We start from the raw sequence: 12,745 nt of genomic DNA, 5'->3' as shown, positions 1-12,745 counted from the left end.
ATTAACTACACTATACTTAATTACTCTGAGTCCTAATTTTTACAAAGTATTAAAGCTGTGGGCTGATGCTTGCTAATGTGCTGACAAAACAAAACTGGTGTAAAAGCTTGCCCTGCAACTTCAAGCCCCGGAACTCTTCTAATTAGTTGATACTTTTCAAAATGCTGCCCTACTTATCTTGTGCTTTTTTTAATAGGTTAATTGAAAATCTCTCCACCAGAGCTATGCGTTGCATTGGCTCCAGCATACTAAAGTGTCACGGAAAGATTCTGCCATTAACTACATAAAAGCATAAAGAAAATGTATTTTTAATTGAATACCACTTTAGCAAATTATTGAGAACAAGAATGCACTGAAGTTCATCTGTTATTAAACCTATTGCAGAGGGGTTTCTCCATTTCCTTCCTGACAAAGAAGATGGGAAAGATGTGTGTAATGGCACATTGTACACCTGAGAGTCAAAGAGAGATCAAGATCTGAATGATACAAGAGTGACTAGATAATGCACCAATATGTGGCAGGGCAATCTCATTCACAGACTTTATAGCTGACAATAAACTTCACCGGCATAGCTTTGGGATGTTGATGGGAACCAAACAGAAAAAAGTTTTTGGCTTGTGGTGAATGTCCAAATTTGACAAAGACTTGTCCCAAGCCTGTGGAACTCTGAGAAAATTGCTCTAATATTCTGACACTGTAAAAATGTTGTTGCATTTGACTATTCCCATAATTGAACGCCTTTACTCTATATTGTCATATTCATGAATGATGCGAGTTGGGATTCATTGCACTGTGCTGAATATTTAATGTGGAGGAACAAAAACTAGGGCTTTAGCATAATTAGAAGTATGTTAGTGCACAATTTATGTAAAACTAAAACAAATCTGACACAATTATTTAATGCAGATACTTGTGGCTAAAACAGTTATTAGGCCAATTAAATAAGTTTTCCAAATTCTGAACAGGTAAAATATTTTCACATCTAAGTCCCTGTTTTCTTAGTAATCTTTAAGTCTGCTGGCATGTTTCCCATTCATGCTTTCTACCCAATTGGTTTTGCATCAGACAAAACTCTTTATCCTGTAAATTGTGAGCTCCAGTTGGCTTTTTTGGACATACTCTCATGTAACCACGTTATGTTAAAAGTGCGTTGTAAATACGTTACACAGTTTTGGCTTTCCATAGTCTGTACAAAAACGGCCAAAGAAATGTCAGTCAGGCCTCTTCAGATTGGCCATAGTGATATCCATTTTCCCTTCTTATGACAAGTTCTCTACTTCAAATGTAACATCACTTTACATTGCTGACATCTACTTTCTGTAGTTGATATTAGGTAAAAAAACAATGTAAGTCAATAGTGAAACATATTGTTGACATTATGTTTTATTTTTACTTGTTAATCTCCACGCTCCTCTGCAAGAGACGCTAACCCAGAGCGTACATCTTTAAGCCACTCACAGCTTCTCAACCCCCTTTATCCTAGAAGACTCACTTGTACTGCCTTATTGTCTTGTGTTTGTAGAACTTGCATGTCTCTTTATAAACTTACCTTGTAATATACACACAAGACACATAAAAAGAGCAACTTGTTTCACTCCAGTAATGGCTACACGTGAGACACTGTACATTCCAATACAGAACTGAACCCACACTCTGTACTATCTCTTTAACATGAAACTATATGACAGTAATGGCACCTGAACAAAGATTGTGAATTGCTATAACAGTTTACTGATTATTTACTGTATATGTTCACTATACATTTTCTTATATTGTATGTTATTTAAATGGAATAACCTAATCGGAATGCCTACACGGGTCCTACATTGGTCCCATCTGGGCTTGAAAGTGGCGCCCATCTAGACAGCCAAACTGTGGGCCACCAACATTTGTCCACAGGTTCCAGATGGACCTCACATGTGGATCTATCTATCTATCATACATGGGATGATGGTGGATACCAGACAGGTCACAGGAGGGAGTCTTGTGGGCAAACATGGTTGCCCACATGGGCTTTATGAGGGGTATAATGTGACTTCATTATAGGGTACCTATAGGTTCCTGCATGAGTTGTAAGTGGACATTTCAAGGCTATCTTGTAGGCTGCATGGGCTAACTTATTTCACAGTAACCACTTAAAAAAAAAAAAACAGAATAAAGAGTCCAATCATAGAATGCAAAAAATGTTTATTATATCTACTCTCTATATATAAAATCCTAAACCTAAAAATGCAACAATTTTGTGCAACAATTTTATGTGATGTTTTTATGTCATGTTTTTTGTCACGCTTTAAATTGGGCTTATTTTGAAACCTACATATATATGTTTGGTATCATTCTTTTCAGAATCTATCAAACTTTAATGTGATGTTGTTACATTTTCAGATTCTTATTCCGTTTTTAAATTATAAACTAAAAAATATCAAGAACTCACAACCCGTGAGACGAGACTTTGTGCCAAAAGATTTAAACACACCCGGGGCTGGAAATAAAAGACAAAAAGTAGGACAGCTGTTGTACAGGCTTTTACATGTTTGAAGTACCATGTGAGATGCAGAGCATGCAGCACGGCAACAGCAGGAAGCCAGCAGCTGATCGAGCAAAGAGAAGGTAAAAAAACTGTATTTGTTTCCCATTGTATCGTCGTTTAAGAGGGGGCTTTGGGTGTGTTCAGTCCACATCTCCACAATGCGAGCTGCAGAGACATGAAGTTGCTGGCTGTTTGGACAGGTTAGGGGGGTGGTCGGAGCTGGGTTGGCGAGCAAAGGGTGAACCCCCTAGTAAACTAATAAAATAAATTATTAATACAAATAAACAGAAATTGAAATGTTGGTATTTCTGTATTTTAATACTATTCAAAATGCAACAGAAATATTGAAGAATGTAAAATAAATTCTATTAACAATTATAGTAATACACCAGTATTATTTACATAATGAATAAAATCACTGAATATACAATAACTACCACAAATTCAGTTAAATTATTTGAATGTAATAAAGTTTAATAAGCTAATTATAAACAATACAGGAAATAGTTAAACAAATGAGTAAACATGCATAAAATAAAAAATAAAAATTCTACAAAAAACAACAGGGAATTCACAGTTGTGCTGCCTGAATATCAAAAAAATAATAATGAAAAAAAACGATACAGTTCCAGAAGCTTGGATCCCTAAGCAGCAATAAAAACAATATTCCTCCTATTTGATGTCTAAAATTGTACATCATCCACTTATCAGTCCTGTACATTTTCGACAAGCTCTTCAGAACGTCTAACGGAAGCAGAAAAAAAAAACACATCAGTTATATAGAGTAAGTGTGCCCTTAAAAAAAGAAAATAAGAAAAAAAAAACACAGACATACACATATAATGTCCTTCTCTTTCTCCCAGTTTAGTAATGCAAATAGTCGAAGAGCAAGTTGAATGTGTAGTTCAAAAGGTGAAACTGTTGTTTAGACCAAAAATAACATTGCTTGTACATTGACAGGTATAATTTAGCATTGGCAAAACTGACTAACTATAAATAAATAATAGAGATAAAATAAGAAATAAATTAATTCAGGTGTAAAAACCCTCCTCCTTAAGTGCAGATGTCCTGCAGGATTTTGTTCTAATCTTCAGTTACCACTTGTGGCTTCTCCTACAATACGGGTCTATACAGCAAGTTATAGGTAGAGCCAAGGGTGGGATAGGAGAGTTGCAATAAATTCTTGCATCTCTCTGATACTCAGTGATGAGGGCCACCTACCCCTGATGTTTGATGGAAACAATAAACAGCACAAAATATTGTTTTCTTAGCTCCTCATTGGCTTAAATACCAAATTTGCCCCGAGGACAAATAAAATTCTATCTATCTATCTATCTATCTATCTATCTATCTATCTATCTATCTATCTATCTATCTATCTATCTATCTATCTAAATGATCAGATTGCATCAATACTAAATTTTATTCAGACTGAGTAACAGAAATTAATGTCCACTTTTTGGGACTTGCCAATATGAGCATTTTTAAAAAATTGCTCTGCAACTCTAAATAAAAATTTCCTCCATCTTGTCAGTCATGAAACTCCATTTTTTTCCCAGAACACTTTATTTCAGAATGTGAACAATGTGTATGCAAGAACATCAATGCAACTCAGTAAAAGCATTGACATATTCTGAAAAAATCATCTAAAATATTCAGAACAACTACATAAATAATAATTAAATAATAATAATTAAATAAAATAGTGAAAAGTCAATCTAATTAAAAGCATTTTAGACAATTTGTGACACCATAATGCTACCATTTTTTAAATATCATGCTTTTATACATTGTAAAAATCTGGTCCTAATTTAATGATGAAATATTTAACCATCAAAAAACAGTTAGGGGCAATGACCAGTATATGATTTGCCTCAGTAAAACTAATGGAGTCAACAATGATAATTCCATTATAATTAAAATTTAATTAAACTGTTTCATTCTGCTTCTTACATCCTCTTACATCTCAGTACAATACACAGTTAATTTACTTGTATGAGACTAACAACAATGTCTAACTATAATAAAATGTGGAAAATGTAAACAAACAGCTTTTATTTTGGTCATTGGACATGATTCAGTAGTTACAAAATTAAGATTCATGTTGTCTAGTGCACCAGGTAACTCTGCTTTTCTGATATAGGGTGTGCTACAGTGTCACCAGCATATCAAAAAACTCAGCATTAATCAGCTTCCATAACCACAAAAATATTCAGAATACAATGAAATATGATTTTGCTAACCATCATTAAATTTTTGTTTTAAACATTTCACAAGTATGGGGGATATAAAGAAGCATTTGCAGTTTTGTTGCAAATATACAAATATGCAAATATACTAAATTTATACACATTTAGAATTCTGTACCATTATGATTTTATGGCAATACAACAATTATTCGCAAAATAATCTTGCCCATTGAAACAATCAATTGATATTGACAGCTAGACATTTCCCAAATATAAATTGTATTATATGTATCTATTTAATATAATTTTCACCATTTACCCATTACTGCTTTTTACTTTGAAAATATGTAGAGTGAATTAACCGGTATATATGCCCGACCTGGCACAGATTCACACTGAGGCTCGTGTTAAAAAGACACAAGCTTTATTTTTCTTCAGCTGGAGGGCACATCTTCCCTGTAATCCCTCCAGCCACAACATAGTCCCAAATAAAGCACTTAAGTCACAGACCACACTCTTCCTCTGGCTCCACCACTCCTTCCAGGCAACCTCGTCCTCTTCCTCCCGAATCTCTCCCTGAATGGTGGTTGCTGGTTCCTTTTATGGCCCCCGAGGAAGTGCTCCCACTGCTTCCTCACCTGCTGCACGGGTGGGGCCGAAGATTAGACCAGCTGGGCTCAGTGAAACATGCCACGACCCTTGGCGTCCACCCCAGATTCCCACAGGGTTGTGGAGAACTCCATCTCCCAAGGAACCCTGTGCGAGACTGATGCATCATCGTCCACCAGGGAGGTTTGCCAACAAGCGTCCCGGGAGAAGGAACTGAGGAGCCCATGGCTGCTCCCCCGGAACATAAGCAGAAGGGGCGTCCTGGCCGTCTGCCACAATAGTTAATATAGGTTATTTTTACTGATTTTTTTACCGTGTACTTAATTTAGCCAATGACAAGTTAAGAAACATAATGCAGATAGGAGACTTTGCCCTGGGATAATAGTTGCAGCCGCCAAGTTGCGGAGGATTTGCAGCAGGTGGGGGCTGAACTAGGCCAATCTGCCCTAAGGATTTAACATGGCAGGAGGCTTGTTGGCAGCTTGAGGCTGAGTTTGAGAAGTGATGCATCCGACTGCCACTCAGCCCACGGTCCACCGGTGCAGTTTCTACGTAGCTTTGCAGCCAGAGCCCAACCACCCGATGCAACTGTCACTCTTACGCACCAGATTTTGTGAAGATAGTAATATGAATAATAAAATTCTTGAATATGTTTTCAAAACCATTCGCCCATGATTTCCTTTCATTCTATTATTCAAACAGGATTGGACTTCCTTGTATGTAAAGGTATTGCAGACTCTCCATTATTCCATGTGTGCACCTGCTGTTCCCTTTCTATTTTTCCCAACAAGGAGATGTCATTTTTCATACAATTAAACTATGAATTTTATGCAGATCAAAGTTTTGGAAATTTTATCTTAAACTAATATACATACATGACACATTTTGCTCGAAGAAGGATTTATTGCTTTCTGCACTGACCTCAAACTACACGCCTCAAGATTATTGGGGGAAAAATTCTTTTTTTCCCATGGAGGAGGGTCCAGTGCTCATGTGGCTCATCAGAAATCATTTGATATTCATTTACTTCCTAAATTAAAAACATTAACTGACACACACACACACCCACACACTATGATAAATGAGTACCAGAATAATGTACAAACTTTTTCTATTCCTTATAATTTTTATATATACATATGTGTGTGTGTGTGTGTTAACTATAAATATATATCTCAGCTTCAGCTTTGCCATATGTACTCTATGCAATGAAAATCTTATTCTGTGAGTCACCCAGCAATAAGCTAGAATATACATAAATAAACAAAAGCAGTCATGTACAAAAGAAATGCAAAAACAAACAGAAGTAAGTGCACATGTGCAAATAAACAAATAATTCAGTGTAAGCTCTGCAGGTATATGGTCTCAAGATGACCTTCCATCATCCAGACACACATTAGCCTGCAGTGGATGGGTTCTATTTACAAGAGAAAAAACTGACTTTTAGCCTCTAGATGCTGTACTCTAATAGTGTCTCCCTGATGGTAAAAGTATGAACAGTTCATGTTGTGGGTGGGTTGTGTCCTTAATAATGTTATGGGCCCTCCTGAGATCTCCAGTGTTATAGATGTCCTCTAGTGCAGAGAGTGCTGTTCCAATGATACTCTGTGCTGATTCTACCATCTGCTGTCGAGTCTTGCAGTCCCATGCTGTACTTTCCCCAAACCAGACCATGATGGAGTAGGTGAGGATGCTCTCAATTTGCATCTGTAGAAGTTGCTGAGGATAGAGCTTGGCATGCAAAACACCCTCAGCCAAATGCTGCTGGACTTTCCCTGTCAGGTCCGTGATGTGGTAGGTCCAAGTGAGTCCATCAGAGATGTTAATGCCAAATTATTTAAATGTGGCCACTCTCTCCACCTCAATCTCTCCAATGTACAGTGGCGGGCATTGACCTCTCTTCTTCTCTGTGTCAATCAGCTCTTTTGTTTTGCTGGTGTTAAGAAAGTGATTGCTGTCCTGATACCACTTCACAAGGCCAGCCACCTCTACTGTACACTGAGTCGTCACCTCCAGATATTGGTCCAATAATGGTGATATTGTCTGCAAATTTAATAATGCTGGTGTTATGCCGCACTGTAAAAAAATCCGTTGTTTTTACAAAAAAAAACCTGGCAGCTGTGGTTGCCAGAATAATTCTGCAAAAAATACGGTGAAGATGTGAACAACTTTACAGAACAACCTGTAAATTTTACACTTTAAAACTGTTATTTATTTTTTAAAAAATACAATGGTAAATCCAATTGCTCTTTTCTGTTGAATTAGCATGATCACACTGCTATTAAACTGATTTTTTAGGTAAAATTTACATGCAGTTGTTTATTTTACAATGAACCCCATTCAATTTTACTGTGATCATGCTAATTCAGCAGAACAGAGCCGTTGGATTTACCAGTTTAAACTGTATTATTTTTTTTAACAACAGTTTTAAAGTGTAAAATTTACAGATTGTTCTGTAAAGTTGTTCACATTTTCACTGTATTTTTACAGAATTACTTTGGTAACCACAGCTGCCAGTTTGTTTTCGTAAAAACAACAAATTTTTATTTTTTTACAGTACACCAAACAAAATTGTTTAACTGTAAAAACCACATATAAGACTGTCATTGAAAAGAAAATTAACTTTTTACTCAAATGTTGTTTTAGTGTCTTTTGCAGTTTTAAAGAAAAGATAGTAAGCTGCTTTTCCAATAATTTATTATCCTCAAAGTAGTGAAAAATGACATGTATTTGTTCAACATACACATTCCAATAACAAACTTTACAAACATTAGAAAACAGATTAATGGTTATCTTATTGGCATTGAAAGTAAAGAAATGTAGAGAAAGAGTGAAATAAAGAAAAATAGAGAAAGAGGGCAAGAAAGAAGGAAAGGACTTTCATTCTAAAAATGTCTTAAGGACAATTAAGGGGTTATTTTTTATGAAAAAATGTAAGAGTTTTTAACAACCTTTAAGGATTACTGCATATCCTTACTAGAATACATAATTCTTTGCATTTATATAGCGCTTTTCTCACTACTCAAAGCACTCAGCAATTGTAGGTTAAGGGCCTTGCTCATGGACCCAACAGAGCAGAGTCCCTTTTGGCATTTACAGGATTCGAACCAGCAACCTTCCGATTGCCTGTGCAGATCCCTAGCCTCAGAGCCAACACTCCACCTAGAACACATGTACAAATATTTTCATACAAGCTCTTCAAATTGAGGTACAGGCATGGAAATGAGGAAATACAAGACCAATAAAACTCAGTAATATTGCTTACAAACTTTGTAACAATTTCGTCTGAAACTTTTCCTGAAACATTTACTTGCTTCTTGAACTTGGACAGCTGAGCAGATAATGAACTGAAACAAAAATTCAAACTATGAGTGAGGCACATCAATAAATGCTATAAATATTACTGTCCATAGTAAGACATTACGGCACTCATGATCCGAAAGATCTTGAATCAAGGTAAGGACTCTGGTGTTAACATGAAGATGGGATGTGTTTGTCTTCTGCACTTTAGTTCCCTTCTCTGGGTTGATTGAGAAAAAACACCTTGGGAAATAGAAGAAACACAGATGACCGTATTAATAACGAATGCACTTCATTAACAAGAAAAAAAAAATCACATCTTTTTTTATTCTAGCTAATATTTCAAAGCCTCTTATAATAGTAAGAAGGTACAATGACAAGTTAACCTCAAAGTTAAATGCAGCAGCTACTTTAGATTTGTTTCATTTCAATAAAGTGTAAAAATTGGGTAAAGCCAATTCAAAAAGACACACCTCTGCAGAAACTCCAGGGTTGATGCCAGCTCTGATGGATAATGGATGTTGAAGCAATAACAGCTCCCAAACATCATGCACAGGGCAGACACGAAGGAGGGTATGTTGTCGTTTACAATATTTCGATCTACACTCAGCATGAACCGTCTTGAAAAATAGCAGGATCGTCCTAAATAGAAAAAAAAAAATTCAAACAAAACTAAAACAAGTCTTGTATTCCTAAAACATTTCAAAAAGCAATTGGAGTTTGTTTTTAGTTTTTCAATGTCATTTAAATTGCTCACTATCAGTACAGAAATCAGTGTATGTGCAGATTTAGTTAAGGCCACTTTGACTAACCTTAAGTGCTTACAGTAACAAAAACATTGTGCAATATGAATATGTGCCCAAATAGACAGAAGAGAGAAAGAAAACGAAGCAATAATAGAGAAATACAAATTAGAGAATTGTATGTCTGTAGTACTAGGGTGTTGTACCGTGTTAGCCATTATGAATGTAGTGAGAAGGCAAGCAAAATTACACCTTTTATTGAATAACTGAAATGATTAATTCTGATTAATTTAGTTGCCTGGAAAGCTTGCAAATTGTAATCTGTTTAGTTAGCCAATAAAAGTTGACTTCTCAAAACACAGAATGAAAGAGCTAGCAAGAAAGAAAAAGTAAACTTACCACACACAGCAATGGTGGTAGTCAATTGAACTTGGTCCATCTGTACTTCCCCTGCTAGACAAGTGTCCTCTACGTAACACAACATCAGGGGCCTCATGTATAACCCCGTGCGTAGAACTCGCACTATAACATGGCGTAAGCACAAAAGCCGAAATGTGCTTACGCACAGAAAAATCCAGGTGCAGGAATCTGTGCGTACTCCAACTTTCATGTTCTTCCGCTACATAAATCCCGATCAGCGTGAAAAGTAACGTTCGTGCACGCACTTTATGTAACGCCCCAACTCCTCCCAGAATTACACCTCTTTGAATATGCAAATGAATATAATTCGCCCTTAAGCTCAGCATTCTGTGAAAAGACAATGGGAAAAGCACGGGGGAAAATATAAGAATTTCAGCGAATACCAAGTGGAGGCAAAGGAAAAACATACTATTTGTTCAAATAAACCGTGGTATAATCAACAAAAGGAAGTTGATCGAGTGACATAGCGTGTTGGAGAAACTTGAAAGCTCACGTTCACAAAATCGCACAGTGCCAGAAATAAAAAAGAAGTCACATATCAAAGTCGCTGTGAAAGGGCGAGTTGTAGCCCACTGTCTGAGTGTCATATGAAAGCTTATTAGGGTACAGAGAAAAAAAGGCACACAGTGGGGAAAAAGCACGAAATGTCAACTTCAATATTGACATTTCCACTTTAATCATGTAGTTTATTTTGTCATTAAAGTAGAACATCATAAACTTCATCTTAAAATTGTTTAATTAACCAGTTTCTCAAATCACATCGTAAGCACGTTAAATGCTTTGTTTTGTATTTGATCTTCTATGTGCTCTATGTGTGTGAATTACTACTTGCTTCTTAAACCGCCTCTCTTCCTCCGACTGGACACAGAATCCATTACATTCGTGATATTACAGTTCTCTGAATAACTAAAATACTGAGATGTATACGTGATATCATTTTCATGATGATAGGAGTTAAAGCACATTATTAATCATGGCTTTCATGGCGCAGTGATTGTGTACGACCTTCGATGAAATAATTTATTGCAGCAGTACTCAGGGGAGGCTCTAAGCTTGTGGTGGCACTGGGCAGAGGAAGAATCGATGGGTCCTTCGCGCGCCAATGTCAGTAAGGTTGCTTATGCACGGTGGATGGCCATGTCCGTTGCAGACACTGCATAGCCGCCTCGTGCTCATGACACAAGCATTTAACTTTTGCCGAAATTTGTCGCTGCGTTTTTAGCTGTGTTGTTATTTTCTCTTTCTGTTTTATATTTAATATATATTGGCGTAGCCGCCACTGCAGTCCTTGCTTTTCTTTCCCCAAATACCCAATCAGAATTGGGGAGCGCCGATTCTTCAAAACGTTTAAGGAACATTGAAATATCTTTGTAGTACATGTTTAATTATTCTATCCTTCACGACACCCCTAGTGAAGAATATAGATTATTTAAATGAAGTTAAAGTTTTATCTGTATAATATAATAAACATATTTTGCTGCATTTCACCTTAAAAATGATATCGTTATCATATGTAAATAAGCGCTTTATAAAGTGGCTCAGGTTGTGCAATATTATAACTGTAGTGCAAGTTTACAGTGGGGTGATTTTACTTATAAGTACAAACAGTTCTACAAGGAGCAATTGATTGAGTGCGTTTATAGTTCTTGGGATGAAACTGTTTCTGAACCGCAAGGTCCGTACAAGAAAGGCTTTGCCGTGGCTGAGACAGCGTTAGCTTGAAGCTGTATACCGATAATTCTCTTTCCGATCAGCTGCTGCTGTGATTCACACTCAGATACAGTAATATAAATACTCCGAGTGGTGCAGTGAGAGTAATATTGAAAAAGATGATCCGCTGTGGCAACTCCTAACGGGAGCGGCTGAAAGAAGAGGGTGCAGTTAGAGTAACAATGCTAAAGCAGTTATGGTATTTGGAATACTATGGCTATTCCCTTGACCATTATATTGTTACAAGTTAATTACAATCAGATGCTTTACACTAATAAACAATATGCGGTTAGTTTCAGTGTATTTATAAAGCTGCGTCAGGAAAATAAGGTGTAACCACACAGGAACAGTAGCACTGCTTTGACGCTGGGTGCCGCCAGTCTGCAAAACCGAGCGGAGAACTTGCATACGACAAGGTATGTGGTACCGTGGAAAAGTGCGTGGCTTTACGCCAAGTGTAGGTTTTATACATCGCTATTTGAACGTGGAAAAGTTGTTACGCAACATTTCTGTGCATACGCACCGTTTTTACATGAGGCCCCTGGTCTTCCTTCTCATCAAAGTAGGACAGCAGAAACAGCACCATCTCTTTGATGTCTTCAGAGCAACTACTCAGCTCTTCCCTCATCACTTTAAAATGCGTTACAGCCTGTAGGATTTTTTTGTTTTTGGTATTCACGTAGTTCAGCAGCCGTTTCCCCTTCAGATCCACATTCTGGGTCAAAGTTTCTTTTAGCCCAATTCCAGTGAGTTCCTTAAAGTGGACTGCCATGCCAAGTTCATCGAACCAAAATGGCCACTCTTCCAGAAGGCATTTTATATTTTTCCCTTGATTGATTTGTTTACGCTGTGTGTAGAAAGTCAACTTCATTAGAAGCCTGAACTCCTCTGGGTTTACATTAGTTTGCTGAGACATCAACTTCAGTTTTTCTTTCTTCTCCTGCTGGCTCTCTGGGGTCTCTCCAAGTGGCAGGAATTTTAAATACATTTAATAAATCCATAAGTGTCCTGGATTGCTGCTTTCTGTTCTGGAGGGACTTCATTTATGTCAGACTTGTCGGCACGATATTTTTGTTTTCTGATTTTTGGTGTCGTAGATCGCCTCACATTCTCTATTCTATTTTGCAGTTGTTTGACTAGAGAGTGATACCGTGGCCCAATCATGTCTCCCTCTATTATGTCTTGCAAAGATTTGGGATACTTTGCCACCATCTTTTTGGCAACTTCAGTAGTGTTCCTTCTAC

This window comes from Polypterus senegalus, chromosome 11, assembly GCF_016835505.1.
Source record: "Polypterus senegalus isolate Bchr_013 chromosome 11, ASM1683550v1, whole genome shotgun sequence".
Taxonomy (NCBI): Eukaryota; Metazoa; Chordata; class Cladistia; order Polypteriformes; family Polypteridae; genus Polypterus; species Polypterus senegalus.
This window is presented reverse-complemented; position numbering follows the sequence as displayed.